The sequence below is a fragment of the Ornithodoros turicata genome, chromosome 7 (assembly GCF_037126465.1).
Source record: "Ornithodoros turicata isolate Travis chromosome 7, ASM3712646v1, whole genome shotgun sequence".
NCBI lineage: Eukaryota > Metazoa > Arthropoda > Arachnida > Ixodida > Argasidae > Ornithodoros > Ornithodoros turicata.
Window position 1 is genome coordinate 12772502 of NC_088207.1, and position 27801 is coordinate 12800302.

Below are 27801 nucleotides of genomic sequence, written 5' to 3' on the forward strand. Positions count from 1 at the left end.
TTATGTAATTTAGGTGCGTTCAAATGCGCATGGTATGCGATATTACGCAAATTTTGGCTGCAGATATTTGAAAAATGCCATCTTGGATTTTAATAATTTTCGGCACATGAGTAGCTTCACCCATCTTCTTTCTAGTGGCGGAAATGTATTTTTACTTGTTTGCGTCTGGGAAGAGGAGCGATTTTTTTCCTGAGGCAATGTTTACGACACGCACGGCTCGCACGCGCTTAATGCGCCACACGTGCGCATCAAAGCACATCATGAAATAGTGTGCCACGCGGAGCCTAGACACTATAAACAGCTAAATCCACTCTATAGTATCCATTTGGTCTGTCTGGTTGCCAAAAGAGCTACGTAGGCGCCGAAAAGGGTCTCAAGTACAGGGTGGGTGCTCTAAAAGGTCAGTCACATTTTCGTGCATGACGTGTTGCTTCCTTGACCGATACCTCGTTGACACACAGACTTCCGCTGCCTCAGAATAAAGAGTTTATGCCAGAGAAACCTACGAAAAAAATTGTGGCTACCAAGCACTGTGGAACAAAACAAATACGACCCCGTCACAATCCATCGGTATAGCGCATAGGAAATACATGAAGACAAAAGTTTGTACAGTCGTATTTATATTTTTACGCAGTGCGTGGCAACCATGATTTTTTTTACGTTTCTCTAGCGCAAATTGTTTACTATGTGGCAGCCGAAGCCTGTCTCTCAAGTAGCGTCACGCGCGAAAATATGACTGACCTTTTATATAGCACCCACCCTGTACATGAGAAAACTGATCTCTCTCAGACCAGGCTGAAATCAATGCAGCCAAAGCCGTCTGTGTGAAACAGGAACCGGCGAAGTTCACACACTCTTGACGCCTGTCCTTTGGATTTGGGACATGCAATAAAACATGCTTTGCTCGGCCGGTCCTGGCTACCACTGACTTCTAGGTCTACTAGCTTTCATGCCCACCGTACAGTTATTCCGTGATTCAAAAACTAGTATAAAATATGTTTCAACAAATAAATTTATTTTAGGCTTCATATACAAACACAATCGCCTGGCAGACTGGCTCACATGCATGCACTGAGCGTACAGCGTCCGTTGCGTAGCGCTTCCCAGCAACAAAGTTCAACCGTTCACCCTTGCAAAACACAGCCTTTTCCCAACAATGAACAACTTTCACGTTCACATACTTGCCTATATCACATGATGAGCACGTTCTTTTATTTGCCTGCTATACGCCAAATATAACATGACTCTGCTTCATGAATCCTATTTTCTTGTCACTGCAATGCAAATCTAACGGCGCTCGAACGTGTTACTCGAGTTAGAATTCAGGACAACATTGCAGCATTGCAACAAATACATGTTCCCAAAGGGCACAGCAGCATAAGTTGGTAAAAAGGGAGCAGTGGAAGCGTGCAAAATGAATCCCCAACCTCCGCCAGAAGTTAGTGTGGACAAAAAGCAGGAAGTTTCTGCAGCTTCTGTTTAAATGCGGTTACGGAAGGCTCTGCTAAACATATTTACTGTGTCAATAAAATGTACTTTTGAACGTGTATTTACCTCGTTTCAGTCCGAAGGGACTACCACATTGCGATTGTGCAGCACCGCGTATCGCAAGTATCCACTTTGTTCCTAGACACACCAAATGAATATTATAGAGTGGATTTAGCTGTGTATAGTGTCTAGGCTCAGCGTGACACACTATTTCATGATGTGCTTTGATGCGCACGTGTGGCGCATTAAAGTGCGTAGCGGCGCGTGCGAACCGTCCGTGTCGTAAACATTGCCTCAGGAAAAAAATCGCTCCTCTTCTCAGACGCAAAACAGTAAAAATATCTTTCCGCCACTAGAAAGAAGAGGGGTGAAGCTACGTATATGCCGAAAATTATTAAAATCCAAGATGGCATTTTTCAAATATCTGCGGCCAAAATTTGCGTGATATCGCATACCTTGCGCATTTGAACGCACCTAACTTACATAAGCCTCAGTCCGATATACATAAAAAAATTACACACTAAAGGGCGTTTCAGGATCTATCGAATGATACTAATTTCGCTTCAGTGACACAAATACTTCCGGTGGTACGTGACCGCATATTGTGGGATTTTTTGACGCACATGCCGAGTTTACGGTTTTTCTGGAAATTAACTACTCGTCACAGTGCGGCGACAACAACGTGGCGCAGACACTAGTACCCTGTCTCTGACACAAAAAAAAAGAATTTACCCTGCACGAGGAAAATCAACGCCTCAGGAAGCGCTCAAATTCGGAGTCGACAGAAGCGCGCGTAAGAGCCTCCGATCTTTCCTCCTCTCCATATCGGAAATTAGTGCCTGCACGAGCTTAGTATAGGGCGCTTTTAGCATAGCCCGAGGTCCCATTCAACATATATTTTTTTCGTACCAATCAAAAGACCCAACTTCTGCGCCTTGTTCGATTTAAAATGAAACTGCCCTGAAATGTTGTTTTTGCTCCTCAAGCAGGATGGCGCTTATCCGCAAGGGAGATTGGCCAGGGCTAATGAGGTGCGGTGTGCGACTGTTTATGTGTCTCCTCCGTTCCTTTCTTTTTTCTTTTTTTTTTTTTTTGAACCTTCATCATGGTGTTGCACGTGTTGTTCAGTGTAGGATACAACCACATACGACACAGTCGAAGAACACCAGTTTGTGCTGCTCATTGCAGATATCGCCAACTAAGTTCTGGAAGACAGCAGCCTTCAATGGAGCTCCACCATGTCTTCAATCTTACTCGTTAAAGACATACTCTACGTGTGATGCCTTCCCATAGAACGTCGTGACAAAACGCATCTGTGCAAATGAGCCGAAACCAAAGAGGCGCCCCTCAGGTGTGCATCACCTTACCGACGGAGGCTTCTCTGGGCCGGAAAGGGTTTCATCTGGCCAGTAGATGAGCACGTACTTCAATCACCTTCATAGCTCCAAAACACGTGACTCTCTGACGTAGAAATGGGCGCTTGCCTCCCTGCGGTCCCGATCGGCGTGGTTTCGGTTTCGGCTCATTTGTATAGCAAAATTCGACTATGGATATTTCAGCGCGTATTTCAGGACCTTTCAAAAATGGAATGGCTTTCAACGAGGATTATCTCATTGAGGAGTCGAGCTATCTCCGAAATTCCCTAATTATAGAGTTAATTAATTAATTTTAGGTAGTTACTCGTGTTGTAGTTCTATATTCTGTTCGAAACGATGCCCGCCTGGCCATATAACTCAACTGCAAAAACGACACCTATATGGTGCTCTCACGGCTTTCTTTATAAACGATCTGTAGCGAATAAAAATGAACACGCGGTATGTCGTCTGGTAATCCTACTGTCTACTCGTGCTGCTGACACTTTGTTGTTGTTGTTTTTTTCGAGTCCTTCCAATCTTCTTTAACTAAGAAGTTCATATTCGTAGCGACCACTTAAACGCGCTTCTTTATGCGTTGGCACACTATATTGCTTGTGGTATTGCTCAGTTGATGCAGATCCATACCGAGTCTGTCCACAAGGCGCCCTACTGCGATAGCGGAACACAGTGCGCGATCGGATTTTTTTTTTTCTTTCCCAGCGTCCCTGCTTCAATAAACATGTCCTCCGGAAACGCCATCACCCCGGTTAGCCGAGGTAGGAACGTTCTATAATGGCGTTGAATTGATTTTTCCGTTTACTGGGAGCACGAACGTTGCAACACGAAACTGAATACTCAATGGTAACATTATATGGACTCGCTGTAATGCGAGTGTTTTACCTACCTGCATCAATAAATATTTGTGTCGCATTACCTTCATAGCTCTCTCTCTAGATATGCCGTTTGGCGACGTATAAAAGAGTACCCGTGCCGCCACGCCGCAATTACTCAATGCAGGTGGAGCGCTGAGTTGTCAACATGTAAGGATGCAAATTCTATGCAGTCCGGATACATTTCAAAGTGATTAAGCATCGCGGTGCATATTTATACTGCAAATGTATGAACCCAAGTCAAAACAATCAAAATGGCGTTGTTGGCTGTATGCGTCAGGGTTTGTTTCAAACTAAAAGGAATGTATGGGTTCACCTGAGCGAAAGTGTCTTCCATCGTCATCCCTCGCACAGAGAATTACATTACCTTCCTTTTACTATATTTGGAGCGAGTTGAAAATCTCTTGGGGACCCCTGGTGCTCCTCCCACGTAATATACGTACCTATCCCCTCTGTAATTATTTCCTTCTCCGGCAACGACGCCATTATCATCGCAGAAATAGCTTTTGCCATGCCATCCCGTGCCTTGTAACGGCCCCACCATATTAGAGGCGGCACCGCGAAAACCGCGCAGATTAAGGTCCCACATTCCATAAAAGCTAGACTTCCATATAGACTCGATTATGTCGCTCAGTCCGGGACTCAAACTCTCAACTATGTGACCCGAACGGTATTGGCTAATGCTCCACGTGTTCTTCCGCAGGGCAGAGCCATTGTACGCGTGATTGCGTGTTTCGGCATGATTTAGCCTGCAAGTACGTATATTTTGCCTTCTCTATCTGGACCACACAATAGGTAATTTCTGGCTTCGCTCGAGACTAAGGCAGACATATACCAACATATACACTGTTAAAATACGGGTTGTGGTGGCGGCGGAACTTCACCACGTAACACGGTGACGCCAACTATCATTCAGAATTTTTGTCAGAATGATTCGTTCAAAATATGTAGCGTACGCTTTTTCCCTTTTTTTTTTTTTGACACTTTGCATTCTGCACTATTTGCCTAAAAAGGGGCCGCACACATCATGTTTTCAATAAGGGGGCGTTCACACGGGCCGATTTTCAGCACCAACTCAGACCAACTCGAAGCAACGTCTTTGGACCAACTTCAAGACGGTACCGTCTCCACGTTCACACGTACCAACTCGTTAGCTCCGCCCACCACCAACCTCACGGCAATCGGGGTGTATGGGTTCAAGTCCAACCGCTGGTGACATTTTTTTAACTGTCATTAATCAAAACGAAGTCATTTTATTTCGCCAGAAGGTCACCAGTATCTCAAAAAATGGCTATTGATATGTTTATATGGCGCTTGCAACCAAAAAAAATTAAAAAAATTATCATGTACCCCTGTAGGATTTGAACCCATGCCAGGCAGTACGACAGGAACGAAATCGCTTGACGCCCTCGAGGGTCGCGTGGCAATGCTCCTCGCGTTGATTGGTTAGACCACCACCAACTCTCCGAAGTTATCGCTCGGCGACCGATTCCCACCAACTCGAGTTGGTCATGGTCGGTGATGTCGGCCGACTGCCACCAACTCCAAAGTTGGTCCGAGTTGGTGCAGAAAGTTGGCCCGTGTGAACGCCCGCTAAGTGGCTATTCAGAACGGGGCCATTCTGAATGACAGTTTGTTCTGGGCTGTGTCATGTGCCGAAGTTCTGTCTTGGTAGTGTAAGCGAATATAAACACAAATTTTGTGTGGTTCAAAACCAGACGAGATTCTACGATACAGCGCTGGGGACCTTAGTCGCGTTTGCTGGCCAACGTAAAAAAATCGATTGTTGGTTGTTTGACCAGAATGACACCGTTCCCATCATATTCTGAGTGCTGCGTTAGCAAATGTTGAGCCTGTGGTCATGGGCTGTGACAACAACATTGCTCAATCACCGTTGAAGCACCTGTGCCACCAACGCGTCACACGGCGCACCCCTGGCATACTTAGATATAACCCGACCTAACTCGGGCTTTGGCACAGCGGTCAGAAACCTCCAGCAACACATTCCAACTGGATACTAGAAAGACAGGCAGCCAAACCACCTCCTTGGAGAGAGCCAGCACCACCTCCAGCATGCACCACTATCCCTTGCATTACCAAAAAGAGCAACATGCCTCCTGAAGTTGTTAGGCAGATTGCACTGGAGGCGGTCACAAAGCTAGGGGAGCGCAATACCCCCCCCCCCTGTATACAGACGGTTCCGTGTCTATATGGATGGGGCTTCCTCGGCCGTCTATGGTCCCCGTAATTCCGAGACCTTACAGAGCAAGCTAAGCCACAAGACTTCGTCCACGGCTGCGGAACTTCACGGGGTATTCTCGGCGCTGAAGTACATGGCAACTCACCGGCCGCAGACGTTGGTTCTCTTTACTGACTCCCGATCTGCCACCCAAACACTAGACTCAAAGAAGGAGACCACCAATGACGCCGTGCGAAGCAAAATTACCAAGACATACGGTAAACTTAGACGAGACGCACATCAGGTATCCATCCATTGGATCCCCAGTCACTACAAGATCCCTGGAAACGAGAAGGCGGACGAGGGTGCAAAGGAAGCCCACTTCTTGGCATGCAGAGTAAACATACCACTGACCAAAGGCGACATCAAAAGGGCAGCAAAGCGAACAGCAGATGTGGAGACGAAGAAGGTCCTGGACAATCTACACTGGAGACACCCTATGCTTACCACCCTGGATGGTCCATATCGGTACACAGGCTGTAGATACATGAGCCGAACTCACGCAGCACTCATTCATGGACTCCGACTTGCTTTCACAAGAGCTTAGGTATGAGCTAAACGTGACCGACAACCCTAGGTGTAGACAATGCCGCACAAGGAAAGACGACATACATCTACTACTGCACTGCACGAAATATGAGGACGAGAGAAAGAACTAGCGCTGAACTGATAAGAACTGAAAAGGCGAAGAACTAGATAGTAGAATTTTTAAGTTGTTTTGCTTGTTCTTATCTACCTGTTTTTTTTTCCTTTTTAGCTCTTTCCTGTGTCTTTCCTGTAGCTGCGCACCCTTCAGTGCAGTAAAGTTTAGTTGGAGTAGCGCCCGTGTGTGTCTTGTGTTTTCCTCCCGTGGTTGTTGTATTCGCGCTGTGTGTCTAGCAATGAATTACCAACTAGCCCAACAAAGCATTTTGTTGGACGAGAGAAAGATCTCCGAAAAGCGTCTCTTCACACTGGACAGCCGGCCACTTACCATTGTAAAGATTCTGGGTGCATGGTCTACAGACGACAAATGCCGTAAGGCGGCAGGCTACCTGCTACAATTCCTCAAGGCCGCAAACCTGCGAGACCTGTGACACGTGTGCTTTCGTGCATCTTCATATCCCTGTGTCTGTGATTGTGTGTGAATTTCTGTGTGTTCTCAACACTTCTCAACCTGTGTGTTCTCAACCCCTCTCAACACTTAAAGAGAAGAAGAAGGTCCCAGGCCAATTATCGTGCGTCACAGTCACCATTGTTTTTATTGCTGCACTTCGCTACGGAGCGCCGATTTCCTTTACACTTGTGTAAATGGCCGCATATTGGGACTTCTATGCCTCGTGCACTGACATTATCTTGTCGTGAGGAGTTCATGCGATGAGTGTTGGGTTGGGGTTGTGAGACGGCAACGTATGCGTACGTCACTGCGAACGGCGTGCATTGAATATGTCTTATTATGTCATACCAAGGACTTCTATCATTATCCACCCATCACCTCATCATTTCTTATCGGGCACTGACCAGTGTGCCTTGGGGTAGTAAGCGACAAATGAAATGGTACTCCTCATTCACCGTCACTTCCGTGACCTAGTTGTTGCTGTTGATGCTCTGAGTCGCGGAGAGATGTGACAGCATAAAAGTTTGGTCCACATAAAGCCCCGGAGTAGTTGAAGACCGTCCAGCTACGGGCTGACTGTCAACACAATTTCTCGGTGTGTGCGCGTGGAAGCCATCTAATCCACCGTCGCTCATAAATACGAAGCGTTAAAAGGGCGTCCAGATTAGCTCCCGGCCTCTTCTTGTCCATAAAGGTCGCTTCTTTCCTAGAGCTGCTCTAGATAAACGCTTCTCAAGAGGAGGGTAGTTCTCTTTACACGGAGAAAAGAAATATAAAAACAAAAGTTGTGTCCATAAAGTTTATTGACCTGTCAGTATTATGTGTTCTCTTTCGCAACTTCTACAGCATTAGGGGTTCATATCGTTCTGTTTCTAAGAGGAAGCTCTCGTAGAATATTAAATTCACTGCGCTCCAACGAGGTTGCAATATTGCACCGTACTGCTCTACAGTGCAGTGGAACATTAAAAAAAACACTATAATGCAGAGAAAAGTATGTGTAGAACATATAGCAGTGTCCGTTCTAAAATTGAATCACTATTGGAAACGTCCGTTATATTTCTGACATAATTAACCGACTGTTCCCCAGCAATGTTACAACGCAGTGGAAACACACGAAACGCTGTGTACTGGCATTCCGCGCCGAAAATTGAATCCGCCGCAAAGCGTTGTGTATCCCAAGCTGTGCCCCCCCCCCCAATTGGATCCTTCGTCAGACTGATGTTATCGCGGATATACCTGCATGGTATAACGAATAAGGGATCTACTCCAACGCCAGTCCTTAAGCAAGCAGTCCTTAAGCAAGCCAGTCCTTAAGCATGTCACAAGGCATGCAGAAAGGACGATGATTTCCACGGATGCATCCACCAACACCACAGGGTCTTCTTGCGCGTTCGTCATCCTGGGCTCCAGTGTCCGTCATGCAGTGCGCTTATCGGCCCAGACGTCTTCTACGGCTGCAGAGCTGTACGCTGTTCTCAATGCCATCCAGTTCATTGCTGACTAAGCAACACCTGGTGGCTGGTCAATCCTTTCTGATTCTAAGAGCGGCCTTGAAGCACTACACGCACCTGTGGCCTCCAGAGGCACTGTGGTCATATTGTACGTCATCATATTATCGTACAATGCCGCTGTCGCAAAAGGGGCACATAATCGAGCTCCAGTGGATCCCCGGTCACATCGGCAATGCTGGGAATGATGCTGCTGACAGAGAGGCACCAACGAGGTCCCACGCAAAAGATATATTTCACCTTTGAGGATGCGAAACGTATGTTGTGCGTCATCCAGCCTGGTTTAGTTCAGAGACAGTGGTCCAATTCCGCAGAACCGACGTCGCTGCTGCGCAGAACTGACCCAGACCTCTCTTACCGAATCCCTCCGCGGATGTCCCGCCCACTCGAAGCCTTGCTGCACAGACTCCGACTCAATGTCCCATTGGCCAAGGCATTTCTGTTCAAGATATGCGCTCATCCTTCGTCGTTGTGGTCAACGTGTGGTGTACGTGAAGATTCGGAACACATTCTTCTCGAATGTGCACGGTTTCGCGATGCACGTTGGCAACTACAGAGACATCTGGAGCTGGACTGTCTGGATAGCCGACCCCTTGACGTCATGAAAGTGCTGGGCGAATGGCCCGCGATTCATCGTCAGGGTGCACAGCGCTGCGCTCATCAACTTCGTTAAGAGCATCTCGTATTTTTAGACGTTTTTTCTGTCCTTTTTTTCTCTCTCTCTCTCTCTACTAGACCTGGAGTTGCTTGTCCCGCAGTGAACGGACTCACATCTCCTTTTTTGTCTATCATCATCATCCTCATCATCAGCTGCTGCTGCGTACTTGCATGCAAGTGGAAACGGGAGAAAATTGGGGGGGGGGATATATTTATTAGACGAAAAGGAAAAAAATGGGGGAAAGGTCAGCTAAACAAGACGTCGGCTTGCTATTCCAGAAATAAATAAATCAATAAAATTAAGAAATAATAAATAAATAAAAAGGAAATAAAAGAATTAAAGAGAGAAGGAAATAGGAAGGAATAAAAAATAAAGAAAGAAAGAAATAGGAAGGAATAAGAAATAAAGAAAGAAAGAAAATTAAGAAATAGGAAATAAATAAAAGGAAAAAGAATTAGGAAATAAAGGATAAACTAACAAATTGGTAAACTATCATTATGAAAATGAACTATAGCTACGAGACATCTTCGAAGTCAATCTTCGTTCGTGTCTCATAGCTCCCGTACATTTTCATAATGCAAGTGGAAGTCGAGTTAAACGTCGCCTCACAAAAGTTACTATATGTTAAAGATCCGAGGATGAACTAATTTATTTACGTGGGATCGAATAGTTGATTATAGCTACAGCATGGCTATCAGTGCACGATTAGATTTACCGAGCCTAATAAATACAGTTTTCTTCAGTTGAAGACTGGAGGACGGAACATTTCGTCTTTTCTTGTATTGTTGATTGATTAGACGGATGAGACACGGGCTTCTTTAATGTGACTTTTTTTTTTCTATTGGAGGTTACTTTGTTTTCTTTTTCGTTTCTTTCTTTTTTTCATGGGAGGAAATTTATTAATAGTACCTACCTGAAGTTCTTAGGTAATTGTAATCACAACTCAGCGCTATGGTAGACACGAAGAGGTGAGAAATATCAGTCGAGTAATCACGTTTTCCACAATGCTCGAACACCTAGGTAAAAAACAGTCGCCTATTTACACAAACGTAGCATGCCTCAGCTGCCGAAACGACTTTGTTCCTCTTTCTCTTTTTCTTTTTTTTTTCTTTTTCTTATTCTTTGTACACTTTGCTTTCGCGAGCAAGAAATGAAGCTCTGTTCTTGTTAGGAAGTTGTGAGAAGTTTCACGCAAGAGACCGTCGACTATGTTGGCGCATGTTCCATGCAGATGCGCGTACAATTTCACCTATCATGACTCCTGAGTACCTGTGTTAAGAGATACTGACTCAGCTCGCTCCCAACACGGCTTGCAATGAGAACTAATACTGTACGTGTCTTAGCATCGACCCATCCCCCTCTTTGCCTGGCTAACCTTTCCCTTCTTTTTTTCTTAATAAACATACCCCCCCCCCCTTCCAAACATCATGGTCTGCTATTGCGTCGAAAGGAACACGATGCTTGCCTTTTTGTTGTACTGTACGATCTTGTTTGGTATCCAGCAGGGAGCTGCAAGCGGGTGGGGGAAGTTGTGTACTTAATAGAAAGAAACGAAAAGAGGAAAGGTCAGCGGCATTTTCGCTATAGTATTGACCGTACCATGTGGGCCACAGGGCATTCCCGAGCAGTCTCTTCTTCCCCGCATTGTACACAGGTGGATATACGAGAAACTCCCCAAAGGCTGAGCCGGTCTCGCGCGGAGAATGCCTCCTATATAGGCAGTGCGCCATCGCAGATCTAGAACGAAGCTTGGTTCCCATAGCGCTCCAACGGCGCTCCAGCGGTATCCAAGACGGGGCTCTTCTTGAACGCGGGTCATTACAAGTGCCTCCGATATTTTTGTTATACGTGTTTCCTTATCGGCGTCTTCTAGGCGTTCAATTATGGAGAAGTGAGCTAAGAGAGCAGCGTAATCAGCTTCAGACATCTCCATATTTTGCTTTTTTACACCAACCAACCAACCAACCAATGAGCTTCAGCTTTAGCAGTGATGTTCAGGGAAGATCGACGTAGGACAGCTCTATACCAGAGTTCGAGGTAACTCGTTACTGTAACTAAGTTCCTTTTTCTGGTAACTTGTAACTTAACGCGGTACTTTTGCGCCGCGGTAACTTTCAGAGGAACTCGTTCCTTTTTCGGGTAACTTTGCCAAAGTAACTTAAGCTCAGTTTACCTCAGTTTAAGCTCAGTTTCTGGGTTTCAAGTTACTTTTAATTCGCTTTTCACTCATGTCCACATATTTTCTTGCTTTCTCTCCAGTTCTTTTATGGCATTTTATGCCATAAAACGTGATATTCTATCAATAACAGTATTCCATTCAGGGAGTAAGAACGCTGCCATTGAAATAAAGCTGAACCATTACTCCCACAGGGAGTAAGATGCAAAGCGTTCGAATTGTGACACATAAACGAAAAAGATCTAAGCATGTTGCACTCCTCCGCAGGTCTAACTCAAGGTCTAACTCCACTGCTCACGCGCGCCGCACCTGTGTATTGCTATTTTGTATCCGAAGTAACTTGGAAGTAACACGTTCTTTTTTGTGAGTAACTCCGTAAATGCGAGTTACATTTCAGGCTGAAGAACTTCGTTACTAACTTCGTTACATTTTTCTCACGGTAACTTAACTTGTAACGAGTTCATTTTGACGGGTAACTTGTCGATCTATGCTCTATATACCGAGGGGGCCCATCCAATATAACTTTAATTTGACGATCGGATGATCAGCTGCATTTGCCATACGACATACATGTCGCAGTGCTGGAGTTTCGGCCACTCTATCTATACGTCTGGTGTGCTTCAGTCACTCGGCAAAGTGGAATAATGGACGTATTGGTGTGCAACGTACTTCGTGTCCGCGCTCCCCAGGAGAACTTGACGAGGACTGATTTCAGTCACCGGACGACACAGTTCGGAGGAACGCTCACATGTGAGAGGTGCCGCAGTAACGCCGTGCCGACTTCCGGTATCAAGCACACCTTTTCCCTGAGGGAGAGTGTGAAAGGGTTCGCTTTGACGAACAATGTCCTTTCGTGTTTCCGAAGTTGTTTGTGTCCAACTTGATCGTCATCCCCAGCAGCATAATGTACTGAAAGTCGAGTGCAATAGGGGTGGGCGGGTAGGTGGAAGGCCTTGAACAGATCCGTGGAACTAGAGAACATTGATAAGACACATGCCGTCCACCCCTATTGCAGTCGACTTTCAGTACATTGTGTTGCTTGGGATAGTCGCTTGGCTGTGAAAAAACACAGGTAAAGATGCGGAGTATCGGGCAGACGGCAAATTTTGTTGACTGATGCTAAAGCTTCCCAACAAGAACAATAACTTACTCTTCTCTTTGTTGAAGCTCGCGCCCGAATACAAAGCGTACTGGTCAGACAGTTAACTAACATGCAAAAAATAGGAGAGGCCTATAGCACTCGCAAGTGAATAAAACAAGTATTTAAAGAGATTGAAACCTGTTTTTCAGTAAAATAAATGTTTCAATCTCTTTAAATACTTTTTTTGGTCGGACAGGTCCAAGAGGTGCATGAGCGAATTTGTGTCGTGTAAGAAACATGCGATGTCGTCAGCAGAAGCGGTCACCTTCCAAGTCCCAAAGCCAGGAAGCTGTAACCCATTACGCCACAGGGGACAATACTGCGTAGAAACAGGTCCAAGAGCGAATAACAGTGGTGACGGAGGAGAGCATTTTCTATGGCCTATCTCACTCAAAAGCCGCCATTTTCTCCTGCGTGCGCTTCAATTTCATTTCGCCACACACAGTTGGCGTCAACATACAGAAGAAGAGGATTGGTGCATAACGTCAGAATGGACATGTCACATCGTTCTAGGCAGCGCCGCCTGTGTGAGATGATGTGAATGTGAAGCAGACATAAGAAAAAATGGCGGTGTTTGCGTGAGATAGGCCATTGAAAATGCAGGGGGCCAGATTTTGCTTGATTTTCTTTCTACATGACCATAGTGCTCACAAAAAAAATTCCAATAAAACTTCAGACAAATGGGTATCAGTCTCCAAAGTTTGGGGAAGGCTAAACCCAGACTTCTATTTTTACGATGCGATTGAAATGTGTAACGTTTGCTGGACTAACCCTGTATAAGGAGTTAGCTCCCGAGCTAACCCTAATTACTGGAGCTGTTTGAGAACACGTCTGCCCGTATAGCACGAGCCAGACAGTAACTTCTGCATAATTAGAGTACGCGTCATATTAAGACCAGATATACGATTCCCTACCGTAGACACACATGTCTGCTCCTACTTCTCCCATCCAAATACTATATCTGGCCTCTTCCTCAATTTGTTCTTACTTTGTATCACTGTCAGTTAATACTCGAGAGGGCGTACGCAACAGGACACCAGAGCGTGCCGTATACGGTTGACGCAATGCTGCGCCCAATGCATATTACGAGGCATTTGTAGACGGTTTGGTGACTCTTTCGAGGTCGTGTAATGCTTTTACGGCTAATGATTAAATGAGTCACGAAAAAAGTGAGCCCATTTTTTTTTAGGCGGACTCACTTATGAAAGTCTATGGGGGATTTTTGTTCGCAGGGTTCTCGTAAACCTTGGTGAAATTCTACACGAAGCAGGTATAGGCGTGTTCCCCTCGAGTTTATCTAGGGAATGACATATATTCAATGACCTCACGCGATCCACTAATTTTTGACGAATTAAAGTTTGTCACATTTTCAATACATGGGAGTCTATGGGAGATGCAACAAAATCGCTCCTCTCGGCGCGCCCGCCCGTGATATTTGGGCCAAACTGATGTCATTCCCTAAAGTAACAATCTGGGAATTGATTACAATCAACAAATTCGACAAGCTTACTGCAGTTTTCAAGAACCCTGTGAAGGAAAAAAATGCCTTTGTCGTTTCCTGGCACGTTCTGCACGCTGGCGCCGTTCACATTACTTCCGTAAAGCGCGTGAGGAAAGCAAAGCGAAGAAAACAATTTTGCTACGGTGCAGCCAACTGTCTTCGGAAGCGGACGCTTAACTAAATCGCACAAGTCCGCCTTAAAGGGATGGTCGCATGCTGAAATATCCATCTATGAAACAGATACCACTAATGTTTGGCATCAGCAGACAATTTACCTTGCTTCTTCTTCTTCTTCTTCTTTTTTTTTTTTTTTTGTGCGAAAAGTGCCAAGATATTAATTTAACTAATTTTAAACATCAGAGCTGCTTGCGTAGCTACGGAGGCTCCGGTGGCAATGACATCAGCGTGATGTCACCCCTTAATTAACGGGAGGAGTGAAAGGGCGACGCTCAGACAATGGCTCAGAGGAGAAAGGCGCCGTCGAGACGACCGCGGCATCCCGTTTCTCAAGGCCGTGCCCTGATTGACGGTGCAGTGATTGACGTTTTCGCCTTTTACCAGAGAGGGAATAGACGACATCCGAAAATCCCAGAGTGCTTAGCGCCGCTTTGAGCTGCGGGAACATGTGTTATCGGAAAGAAGGCGAACGTCTCCAAACTGTAAACAACGAGAAATTTGCCGAGGCTGGCTACAAACGTGGACGACACAAACACGTAAGCCTCTCACGCCCACACTCTTAAAAAAAGGGTGTACTTTAACTCTCTTTTTTTGCCACATATATAACACCCTTTTGAGCGTAATTGTACTCTCCAAAAGAGTGGCAAGGAAAGGAGTACACTCTAAGAAAAAAAGGAGTAAAAAGGGGAGTAATTGCAGCTTCTACTCCCCTAGTCTGCCAATTACTCCCCATTTTGGTCCCCTAACCCAACATTTAGTCCCGACATTTACTCCCCAGGACTGCAAATTGTCACTAAACTTCGCGAATGGTCCCCTGAATGCGACAGTCTACGTAAATATGTGCCCTTGGTCAATTTGAACGACATAAGGCTGTATAACTCAGACAACGTAGCAATTTTCCAGCCACACAGAGTAAGAAACAGTTAGCGCATATTTCTTCGCAAATTGTGCCCTATAGTATGGTGCAAGATTTTATATCACTCGATATATCACGGTTGACGGTTTGCTTCAAAGTATTTTCATGCATGCGCACCAATTATGTACCTGGGACTCTTACAACAGCGCGTGAAATGCGGTCTTAACTCTGTGGCATTCATTTACTCCCGTGCATTTACTCCTGAAAGGGACTATTTTTTGTGGCAATGCAATTACTCCCCTAAAGGAGTAAAAGTACTCCTTTTTTTCTTAGAGTGTGTGGGTGGTGTAGTGCTAGCATATCTGACCGGGAATTAGGAGACCCAGGGTGGAGTACTGGCGGCAGCACCTTTTTCCTGACTTACTCGACTTCGTCTGCGAACCGTTTCGATTCTCAAGCCAAGGTCAGCGAAAATGAAACGTGAAGGACCGTTGTCCCTTCATGCCCAAGGTTCGCAGGTATGTCACCCTAAAGCGAGCTTAGCCTAATAGTACGTGTTGTGTAAGTAAGACAACTTTACGTTTGAACACGTGTATAGGTGAGAGGAGGCATGAAACCCGAATATCTAATCTAATATTTAATATTGTTATACCTACTTGACGTCAAGCAGGCATCCGCGTCATGCGCGAAAATGTGACTGACCTTTCAGAGCACGCACCCTGTATTTGTATCGCCAACTGTCGGATGGGACTGTCAGATGCATTGGCATAAAAGCCTGTTCTTCTTTCATTTTTCCTCTTCTTTCTTTCTTTTTGTTTATTTTCATTTTCTTTCTTTTTTGTTTATTATTTAGTTACTTTTTCGGAATAGCAAAGCTGGCAATAGCCTGGCTGACATTTCCTTTTTTCTTTCACTCTATGAAACATATCCACCCGCCCCCCACCCCCGCCGTTGGCATAAACTGGAAGACCGCGTGTCTTTGTGTGTTGTCGGTATTGTCATCGAACAGGAAAGCTACCTATGGAGGGAGTCACCTTGACATTGTTACACGTCATTACGTTCCCTGTGGGCACCAGGACAAACAAGCAGCGGAGACGCTTATAACTTATAGGTGACCCTCCATTACAGAGTGGATTTTAGAAAAAAAATATTCCTGGAAAGAGCACCGCGAGGGATGCAGTGTCACTGCCCGTGGCAAATTTGTAATTCTTCTCAAACGTCCCCGTATGATTTCAGCAGGTTTTGACACGTTGAACTGCATGGTAGCTTTCACTAGTCAGCTCCCTGATGATTATATTCAACCTGGTCATGCGTCCTGGTGGTTGCGCGTTATTAATAGATTGTGCGTCTTCCACTTTGTAATGTCTGGCATTTTCTCTGGAAGCCACCCAAGGAAACCACCCAGAGTCCGTGCTCCTCATTAGTCTCGTTGCAGTGCACGCAGTCACAGTAGCGAGTAACGTAGCACTTTCTTCGAACTAATTACTGTCAGGAACGTGAGCCACATCCAGAACAGTATGGTTACACCACTGCGCTTGGCGTCTATCTGTCATAATTATTGTGCGGGACTTTCTAAATGATCGAATTATTCCTCCTCTCCCTCCTTCGCTACATGCCCAGGCAGCACCCTAATGTGGGTCTCAGGCTGGGCAAATATAGGCTATCTCCACTTCCCAATGCTGGCCAAATTTTGCAATTGCAACCCTGCCCAAGCATGGACTAATATTGGCAGCCGATATTCAGCTCCGGTATTGCCAAAGTACACCCCATGTTTTACACATGCAGTAGCTCAATCTTGGCTTCACATTGGCCCCATACTGGATAAATGGGAAATCAATCAGGCCCAAGCAAGGCACTGCTCGCGATACGGTTGTCTCGAATCGCCTGTCGGCAGTTCCGCAATCCATATTACTTGCCGCGTGCCTGAAAGTCTTGTGCCAATATTGCATTTGAAAGCGGACCATATCCCGGGCAGCTCACCAGTATTGGCCCAAGGTGGGCTGCCAGGTTCGCCAATATCGACCCCACGCGAGCTGTCAATATTGCTCAAACACGAAAAGTGCAACCAGGCACCCCTTTGGACCAATACGGGGCTGCCTATATTGGCAAGCCCATTTTGCCAACTCTTCCGTGTAATAATAATGCATTATCTGGTACAATATCCACCCTCAAGAATGTATTACATCATTCGCTTTTCTTTTTAACTGATCCACGTTACGTTGAGTTACAAAATGAATACTACATCGCCCTAAAAACGAAAAAAAAAGCAGGTGCAGTGCCCGTCCTGCTCTATGATCCAGGCAGTCCCAGAGAACAACTTATACGAAACATCTAAGAACAGGGGTCGGATTCACAAAGAGCTCGTGCGACGGAATCTGTCGTATCTCCGTCGTACGGGAAAGTTACGACGAAGTGTAGATTCACGAAGGGCGCGCGTCGCAAAATCTTCGCAGCTTACGGCAGAATCCTGCGAGAGCTCCCGAGCAGTCTTACGAAGAAAGATGGCGGCGTTATTTGGCAGCGGTGGATGCCGAGACGGCAAACAAAGACTCCGTAATACGGGCCCACGCATTGTACTTTGCCATAGAACATTCGAGACCATCCCCGAAGTGACATTGAGGCACTTTTTTTGCTTGGTAACCTTCAACAAATGCTTCAACTTTGTGCTCCGTAAAATAAAAGGGATTTTTCAAGCATCCCCTACACCCCGCTAAGACAACCCCAACACCCCACCAAATTGTCTGCAAGAAAGGCAAAAGAAGCCATAAAAGCTGCAAAACTGGGTGCCACACACCGCTTACAAAACACCCTCACCCACCCCCTCCCCGAGACGAACATGCTGGGAATATATTTGCTCTGTCATCGAACGCGTTTCGCCTGTGATTGCATGGCATCCATTATGGCTACCGAAAGACCGAGAGCACGTGCAGTAACAAAACATTTGGGGACGAACAACTCCGGTACGACACTTATTGGTGCGATTCCAAATTTTCGTCATCGTTACCATAGCGAAAATATAGTCTCGCACCCTTTGGCTGTTTCTCTCGGAGGTGCACGGGACAGGAAGCGAGAAACTTCCTCTTCCTCATCAAAGGAGGCAGGGGCGTCGGAACAAGGGGAGCAGGGGGAGCGACGGCTTCCACTTCGGCTTCCACGGTGCCCACTTCGAGCTGGCGTGTGAGACCTGTAGTACGACAGTAAGTGTGACTAACTGAAACGAAACGTCGCACCGGTGTTGTGTTCACGTGTCGGATTCCAGCGGCAACGTCGAGGGAGCGCCATCAAGTTGTCGCCTGCAGCAGCGTTACATGATTATCAAGACATCGGAGAAGCCCACTGATCTCGATTGTAAAAGGCTGGATCGCGGATTGGGAGCGCGAGCGTGAAGAAACCGGCCGCCATCTTACTGTACCCACAACAGTCGCAGCAGCGATCATGGCAACTTCTTGCAATTACGGTCGTACCAACCGTACTGGCAAGGTTACAGGGCCTAAATTTATACAGGTGAGTCACTCTTCATCAAGGAATAAATAGGCGTCCATTCTGTATATTTAGCTGACCATTATGAAGTGTTTTTTTGCCCAAAACGAGCACTGGATGCAGGTTGCTTGATCGCTCTTCCGACGTTCAATCGAGCACACTTGCATTTTACCCGGCGGCAAATACAGTTTGAGTGCATAATATGCTTGAAAGAACATGTTACACTACACAGGTAGTGTTGTCATCAATATATGTGCAAGCACTCGAGCGCTTTTTTGCATGCATTGCTAGTGTGATGAAGAGACTGTACTGAAAAAAGACGAGGAAGAGCAGCGAAGGGGAGAGAAGAAGAAAAGAGGAGGGAGTGGAACACGAGAAGGCTTGCGAAAACCTAGACGTGGTCCCGAAGACTAGAAGGAGGTGAAGAACGACGAGACACACGGATACGACAGTGAAGAAGAGAACAGAAGAGGACCAACAGCGGAATCGACTCGACGTGTGACGTGAAATTGTGATCCTGAGGACATGACATTGGTGAGATCCATTCTCGAATCCCGTGTTTCTCGGCCGAAACTTTATTGCACTTATTTCTTTGATTAAACGGGTTGTAATTGTTGAGCGTGTTTGGCTCTTCCCCTTCGCTCCGCATAAACCCACTTAGTGTTAACAGTGACCTCAGCAGAGGGTCGTCTCAATTGGTGGCAGCGGTGGGATTTTGCGGAGTTATTGGGTAAGACATCATGCCCTTACCCGAAGGAGGAGCGTCTAACGGCGCCGGGGACTTGCAGGCAGTTCATGCGAGCGTCGTAGGGGCCAGTGTTCTGGCTTTAGGAAATATGGTTCCTATGTTCACGGGAGATGACAAAGGTATCAGAGCAAAAGATTTCTTGCGCACATTAGAGCAAGTAGGGGCCATGGGCGGATGGAATGATGTACAGCTCATAGGTATCGCAAGATGCAAGATGGTGGGTGAGGCCTATGACTTTGCCTGGCGAGACAGGGAGTTGGCCAATGCAAAGACGTACGCAGAGTTTAAAACGTTAGTGCTGGCCCAATATGATACCGACACTCGAAGCTCTAAAATGGAACGGTTCATGAAGGCGAAACAGTTAGATGGAGAAGGAGTGAGGTCATTTGCTAGCCGCCTCCGTGCACTTGGCTACGATACATTGGATAATTTTAGTGGAGAAGGCTCTGAACAGAAGAATTCTGTGGCTCGAGAGTTGTTGGACGGTCAGTTACTCACGAGGTACTTAACAGGCTTGCAGGACCCTATCAGACGATTTGTGCTATCACGCGACCCGTCTTCATTTCGGGAAGCAATAGAGGTTGCGGCAAAGGAAGAGAGAAATGAGAAGATGACAGTAGAGCAACTGCCCGTACGGCCCGTTGTGACTAATTCAGAACAGACGGAGGACATGAAACACCGGCTAGAGCGGTTGGAGCGGATGCTCGCAGAGTTGACCACCGAGATGAGGCAGGACAGACAAACGGGGCCACGACAACAGACCAGTCGAGAACGACGGTGCTTCAATTGTGGAAACTTCGGCCACTTCGCTCGGGAGTGTCAGGACAGGCCTAGGAACTGGATCAGCCGCAGACAGCAAAGTGGTGACGGCCCAGATCGAACGCGACAACCGTCTCCCCAAACGAGGCACGTATCAGGTACTAGTCCGGGAAACTAGTGCCAGCCTCTACGCAAGACCACTACGAAGAGGCGGTTCATATCAAGGTGGTCAGGTTATGTACAGAGACAAGTCCAATCATTGAGTGTGAAGTTGGAGGTCAAAAGGTTACTTGTCTACTAGACACGGGATCCCGGGTTACGTTGGTCAAAGCGTCGACACTTTACGGGATCGACCCCGGCTGGGAAACGTCTTTCGAGCATTCGCGAGACGAACGTACGAAGTTGGTCGGCATCACTGGTGAGGCATTAGACACAAGAGGTGTGTTTAAGTTGCCCTTCCGTATAGGGAACGTCACATTCGAGCACTATTGCCACGTGTGCACGGATGAAGCGGTATTCCCAACTGCAGGCATTATTGGACACGACCTATTACGTTCGAGAGACATAGATCTGATTACCAGTAAAGGAGTTGTACGTATAGAGGGATGCGAAGTCCCGATGATAAATGGGGGTCAAGAAGGCCACGTTGAAGGTAGGCAGGAAGTTCACAGATTCGACTGTGTCCCTATCAGACTGGTCCGTGAGGTGGTGTTACCACCTAGAACAGAGAACATATGCTTCGGTCTTGTTCAAGGGGTGGAGTTACACACGACAGCTGTGGCCCACTTAGACCGGATAAAGACACAAGGTTTAGTAGGTGCTGCCACGTTGGTACGGGTGGGCAAAGAAAACATGGTTCCACTACGAATCGCCAACACAACTGAGAAGGAACTTTCGTTGCCCCGAAGAAAAGTCGTGGGAACACTTTTTCCGGCTATCGTAGAAGAGTCGCCAACCGAAGAAGGGGAGTTGTGTGCCACTATATCAGAATCCAATCAAGAGGAGATCAGCAGCAAGTTCAAGTTGGATCATATTAGCGACAGAGAACGTTCACAGCTGCTAGAGTTACTCAGAAAATATCGTCGTGTATTTGCGATGTCGGAGCATGACCTGGGTCGGTGTGAAGTAATAAAGCACCGCGTACCGACCACTTCTTCGGTGCCTGTCTACCGCCGTGCATATCGGGTGCCTTACGCCCAAAGGGAGGAAATGGATAGACAGATAAGCGCGTTACTGGATAAAGGCATAGTTGAGCACTCCACGTCGCCGTGGGGCGCTCCGGCCCTGCTAGTCGAGAAAGCCGACGGATCTTTCCACTTGGTAGTGGATTACCGTGAACTGAATAAGGTGATACGAATCGACCCTTACCCGCTGCCAAACGTTCACGAAACCCTTTCCTTGCTCGGATCAGCACAGTATTTCACCGTTGTTGACATGGCGTCAGGGTACTGGCAGATCGAACTCGACCCCGCCGACAAGGTGAAAACAGCTTTCAACACACACTCTGGACATTACCAGTGGTCAAGAATGCCCATGGGGCTAGCCAACAGTGCGGCAGTCTGGCAGAGAAAGGCGGACGTGATCCTTTCAGGACTGCTGGGGAAGGTCTGTCATGTGTATCTCGACGATGTTATCATATATAGTAGCACGTTCGAGCAGCACTTGAAAGATGTAGAAGACGTCTTCAACCGACTCCACGATGCGGGACTCAAACTAAAGCCGAGCAAGTGCCAGTTCCTCAAGCCAGAAGTCAGTTACCTAGGACACGTCGTCTCGCGTCATGGCGTCAGGCCCGACCCGAAGAAAGTAGAGTGTGTAAAGAAATACCCAGTGCCCGAGACGGTAAGAGAAGTCAGACAATTTTTGGGATTAGCTGGCTATTATCGTCGACATATTAACAATTTCGCGAGCATCGCTCAACCGCTGACCAAGCTAACGTCTAAAAAGCGCACCCCATTCCAATGGGATGCTGAAGCACAGGAAGCTTTCCAGTCGTTGAAGGACGCTCTCACGACAGCCCCGGTCTTGCGGTTTCCAGACTTTTCAAGTTCCTTCACGTTAATCACTGACGCGTCGAAGTACGCTGTCGCGGCGGTGCTGTCGCAAACGATAGATGGCACAGAACATCCCGTGGCGTATGCGAGCAGACAGCTAAACGATGCCGAAACAAGATACGGAGCGACAGAACAGGAGTGTCTCGCAGTTGTCTGGGCCGTACGCCACTTTAGGTGCTACTTATACGGGAGGAAGTTTAGAGTTGTCACAGACTGTAGCGCTCTGAGATGGCTCATGAATACTAGGGACCCGAACTCAAGACTCGCTCGTTGGAACTTACGGTTGCAAGAGTATAAAATGGACATCGAGCACAAGCCAGGCAAACTGAATCGCAATGCGGACGCTCTGAGCAGGGCAGTGGTACGGAAAGTCACAGAATTTGTCCCGGCTGTGAATGAGAGCGAAATCAAAGAAGCACAACAGGGAGATAGGCACAACGTGGAGGCTGAAGGGGATCATTGACAACGTCAAACTAAGCAAAGACCAGCGTTATGGACATTACATCATTGATGAAAGAGGCATTCTCTGCCACATAGAAGAAAGAAGGAACGGTAAGAACGACTGTGAGTTGCAACGTCCCGTTGTACCCACCAGCATAGTACCCATGATACTTCGGCAGTATCACGACGCGCCGTACGCGGGACACCTCGGAGTACGGAAGACAAGGCTTAGGATAGTAAAATGTTTCTTTTGGAAAGGGATGAACAAGGACATTAAAGAATACTGTGCGCAGTGTCAATCTTGCGTGGAACGAAAACAACCGAAAAATCTGGCGCGGCCACCACTTCAACTTTTCGGAGAAGTCAGTAAACCATTTGAGAGAACAGCCATGGATATCATGGGACCACTTCCCATAACAGCCATGGGCAACCGTTACTTACTCGTGTTCGTCGACCATTTGACCCGGTATGCTGAAGCGGTGTCTATGAAAGATCAGAAGGCGGAGACCGTGGCAAAAGCGTTTGTCGGAGGAGTTATCCTTAGACACGGTGTACCTGGACAACTTCTCACGGACAGGGGAGCAAACTTTACGTCGAAGCTGATGACAGATGTGTATGAACTTCTCGGCATATCAAAGTTACAGACTACGGCCTATCATCCAGAATGCAATGGTGCTGTCGAACGATTGAATCAGACAATAACAAACTTGTTATCGCACTACGTCGCCCACGATCAGAAAGACTGGGACATGTGGGTGCCGTATGCGCTATTTGCTTATAATACCGCTGTTCACGAGGGAACGAAGGAGTCACCGTTTTTTCTCCGATACGGCCATGACCCTACATTTCCCAACGCCCTAAGGAAGACTCCGACCCCACACTACGGTACCCTCCAGAATTATAGGGCAGAACTGTCGCAAAGACTGACAATCGCTCATGACATAGCCAGGAAGGCCTTGACTAATGCGGCTGAAGTAAGGAAAGCACGACTTGACAAGGATAGCAGACAAACGAATTATGAAGTCGGCGATCGGGTGTACGTACGTATCATGGCAAGGAGACAAGGGGTGACAAGGAAGCTAGCTCCGAAGTGGGAAGGACCATACCGTGTGGTCGAGAAGCTCTCTCACGTCACGTACAGGATACGAGGTATTACAAACAGAAGGCAACAAATTATACATGCAGCAAGGCTGAAGCCAGCCCCATACGTTGGACCATACGAGAACGGCCCAGATGAGGCTAATCTTAGGAAAACGAGAGACGATTCCGTTAACGAACATTTCACTTCACCTGGCAGCGGAACTGACACTAGGCAGGGGTGTACACAGGAACAGGAACCTGAGGTTCTTTGAGACAGGATAACAGTACACCACCCTGCCGGATCTTCATCTTCACATACAGGCGAATCCGGCGCGCTGCAACCAGACGTAATGATGCACACCCTGCTGGAGGGAATAGTTGACGAACTGTACCGACAACAGAACATGCTTCATCAAGCACAGTTATCTCACCCTCAACCTCGGTATTTCTTGCGCAGTCGAGGGCCCGTACCCTCAGCATACCAGGTGTAGCTCCGTTCGAGCGCCCCGTCAGCATGATAGAACTGCCTGCAAGGGGGTTTAATCTCAATGAGACAGCACGGCGAGCTGGGAAAAGAGTTTAGTTAGAGTTGAGTTTGATTGAGGAATGAGTGTGGCTGCAGTGAAATTTGTTCGACTGGACACGACAAACCATCAGAAGTGGTTGGGTTAAAGGAATTCGCCCTCGAGTCGAATTTTTTCTTTGTTGTGGCGAGTGTGATGAAGAGACTGTACTGAAAAAAGACGAGGAAGAGCAGCGAAGGGGAGAGAAGAAGAAAAGAGGAGGGAGTGGAACACGAGAAGGCTTGCGAAAACCTAGACGTGGTCCCGAAGACTAGAAGGAGGTGAAGAACGACGAGACACACGGATACGACAGTGAAGAAGAGAACAGAAGAGGACCAACAGCGGAATCGACTCGACGTGTGACGTGAAATTGTGATCCTGAGGACATGACATTGGTGAGATCCATTCTCGAATCCCGTGTTTCTCGGCCGAAACTTTATTGCACTTATTTCTTTGATTAAACGGGTTGTAATTGTTGAGCGTGTTTGGCTCTTCCCCTTCGCTCCGCATAAACCCACTTAGTGTTAACAGTGACCTCAGCAGAGGGTCGTCTCACTAGCATGGTACACGGTGTTCTCTGCGGAAGCAAGTGCCACATTCATTTCCTTGAATTACCTTCGCGCACAAGTTCGGTATTACGTCATAATGAGACCAAGATTGTCACCTTTTTTCATGTATTGGTATTGTTTTGTGCCTTGGTTTGATATGTGACAAAGAATCCTACGTAACGGTGGTGTGGCGCGACTTGAATAACGCCTTTGTGTCTGAGCTGTATCGTCAGCTTGTTACGATAGTAATAATCTGTAGCGTGTCGTGCTATTTGTAGCAGTTTTTAAGGCAAAAGTGGTCTCTCAATACAGGTTTCGTCATGAGGGCTACCCAGTGAATAATCTGTGCAGTGTGATACGGCTGGGTGTACAGGTAAGTATCACGTTCCTCATCCATTGGTTTCTACTTTACAGGAAGGAACAACCTCAGTGCACGCACTGTGGTTAGCCTCTCTGTTTTGCATATTTTCTTACATGTTCACATCAGAAACACACCTTACACTTTAGGCTCCTTCACCCAGCAATATAATAATTAGAGATTATAATTCTTTTTAGAAGAGTTCCCCATATTCTTTTTAGAATAGTTTTTAATCTTTTTAATTTTTAGAAGATACTGGGATTGTAAACCATGTTTTAAACTGATGTTTTAACATTTGTCCAATGCATTTATTAAACAACATATTCATTTTTAACTGGTTGCACCCAAACCAATGTTCTGATGTATTATTTCCTTTGTTGTTGATGCACCATAAAAATTGGAATAATCATCATCAATGCAGGTTACTTCACAGCTGCCTCGACATAGTCAAGAAATGGGTGCAGAACCTGCGTAATGCCCGACTACCACAGCACCTCCAGAAAGTAAGGGCATATGTGTCACATGGGATACAATACCTTGTATGAACTGTTGTAGATCTAAGCAACCTCTACAGTACACTCTCAGAAATTAAAACTTGTCAGGGAACTGTGATAATTGTTTCAGTTAATAGGCATGCACATATACGCTATAAGAAGAAAATTATTTATTGTGAATGCACTTCTATGGCTACTCATGTTGTTTACATCTACCGTTGATCACATTCATTTATCACATATTATATTCTTATATATTATTATTATACAGTCGACCCCCGTTTATCCGGATGGTGCCGTTCCCGGCGAAATCGTCCGGATACCAGGGCATCCGGATAAATGAAACGACCGAATAGAAACGTCCTACAGAGCAAGGTTTAAGTAAAACACAGAAATCTCATAAATATCAGTTGTTACATAGTAGTGTAGGCACTCGATTCCTGCAAACTTTAGCTAATTGCATAGAGTTGAGCCACGCTGTTGCGCTGCTCGAAGAATGTCAGTGCGGACGCAAAGTGTCAATGTCGGAGCCTTGTTTCTCACAGGCGTCATCGGCACCGTCTTGCTGCACATCATCGGAGGCAACAGCAGCAATCACACCGTCATCAGCCATAGCTGCACACGCGTCATCATCCTCATCAACGTCAACGTAGTCAGAAACCGCAGCATCATCTACGGCAGTCGCAGTGAGCCTCTGCATCCGGGATCGCAGGTCAGCTAGGGGAATGTCTTCATCGGCCAACGGGCCGTAAGCAGCATGCCCTCGGGTTGGTGTTTTCCCCTCTAGAACCGGACAATTGCTCCAGATATTTCCAAATGACTCGACTGGTCAACGTGACCCAACGCACACAAATAGACAAGGGGGTCATCGTGCACGGTTGTCTCCCCTACGGAGGAATGTATGTCCCTGACGTGTGACGGGAATAATAATAATAATAATAATTTTAATAATAATAATAATAATTTTTATTAGTGCCCAAGAACGGCCGCTAAGGCCATGGTGTTGGCGCACACAATACATATAACTCACAGCGGATACAATACAGACATAAACGCACAAATAATTATGTACAGACATATATATAATACATATACAGTGGGATACTAGCAGAGGTACATTACAAACATAACAGGCATACGTACTTACATATTTACAGACAAATATACCACGCAGTACAGGCGATGAAACATCAGCAACAAAACTACATGACACGCATACGTACTTACATATTTACATACAAGTATACCACGCAGTACATGCAATGAAATATCAGCAACAAAACTACAATACATAGATTACGCGCAGCACATAAGTAATAAGATGGAATGAGGCGATATACTGTACAAAACAAAGGAAAGAATATCACGATTGAAAATTCACTGATGAAGGAAAGAAATAACGTCGCGTTTAAGGGATGCGCTTGAGGTGTGGAAAATATCACATGTGGGCGGAAGCGAGTTCAGAAGTATTTGGCATCGGGTAATCGGATCGCTGGGGCAGAAGCGTTTAACGTAGAAGACTGGTGGATTACGAAAAGCCGCACGAGGAATACAAAAGTTTAGGAGGCTCAGCAGGAGTGGCGAATCAACACGGGCATGGACACATTTGTACAGAAATAGGGCGTCGGAACAACACAGCGAAAAGGGTGACGAAGCGGGATCAGCGTCTCCTCTTACGCACGGTAGTCCGGATAACTGAAGCTGGATTACAAGAATTTTCGACTTTCTTTCCCTGGAATTCTTGTCCGAGTCCGGAAGCTGAAGTCCGGATAAACGAGAACAAAATACATGGAGGAAAATCCGTTCCCGTGCCTTTTGTCCGGATACCGCGGGATCCGGATAAATGAAGTCCGGATAAACGGGGGTCGACTGTATTATCACATATTCGATCACATTAAATTTAAAATTTAGCATATATGAGAAAATATCAGGAGGGAAGTTGCTATTCATTGCTCATTCCAACCTAAAATTGAGTGCTACAAATTTAGAGAGCGTTCCTGACCATTGTCATTCCTAAAATATATATTGCCATTGTAGCAAGGTCACAAAACAATAAATGTAGTCTTTTGCGACCTGCCTGCACGTTCATTGTATCCTGAAACGCATAAGTGCAAGAAATAAATCTTGAACTTGAATAAACTTGATGTTGTATAAACTTGACATAAAATGTTGAATAATATAGTGAATGATA

At 46.3% G+C, this 27801-nt stretch overlaps 1 protein-coding gene across 1 annotated transcript in view; it reads right to left on the bottom strand.

Moving 5' to 3' along the window:
* The window catches only part of LOC135400467 (TBC1 domain family member 30-like), a 328733-nt gene that overhangs the window by 189848 nt on the left and 111084 nt on the right, over positions 1 to 27801 (bottom strand). The gene's annotated exons all lie outside the window — the stretch shown is intronic.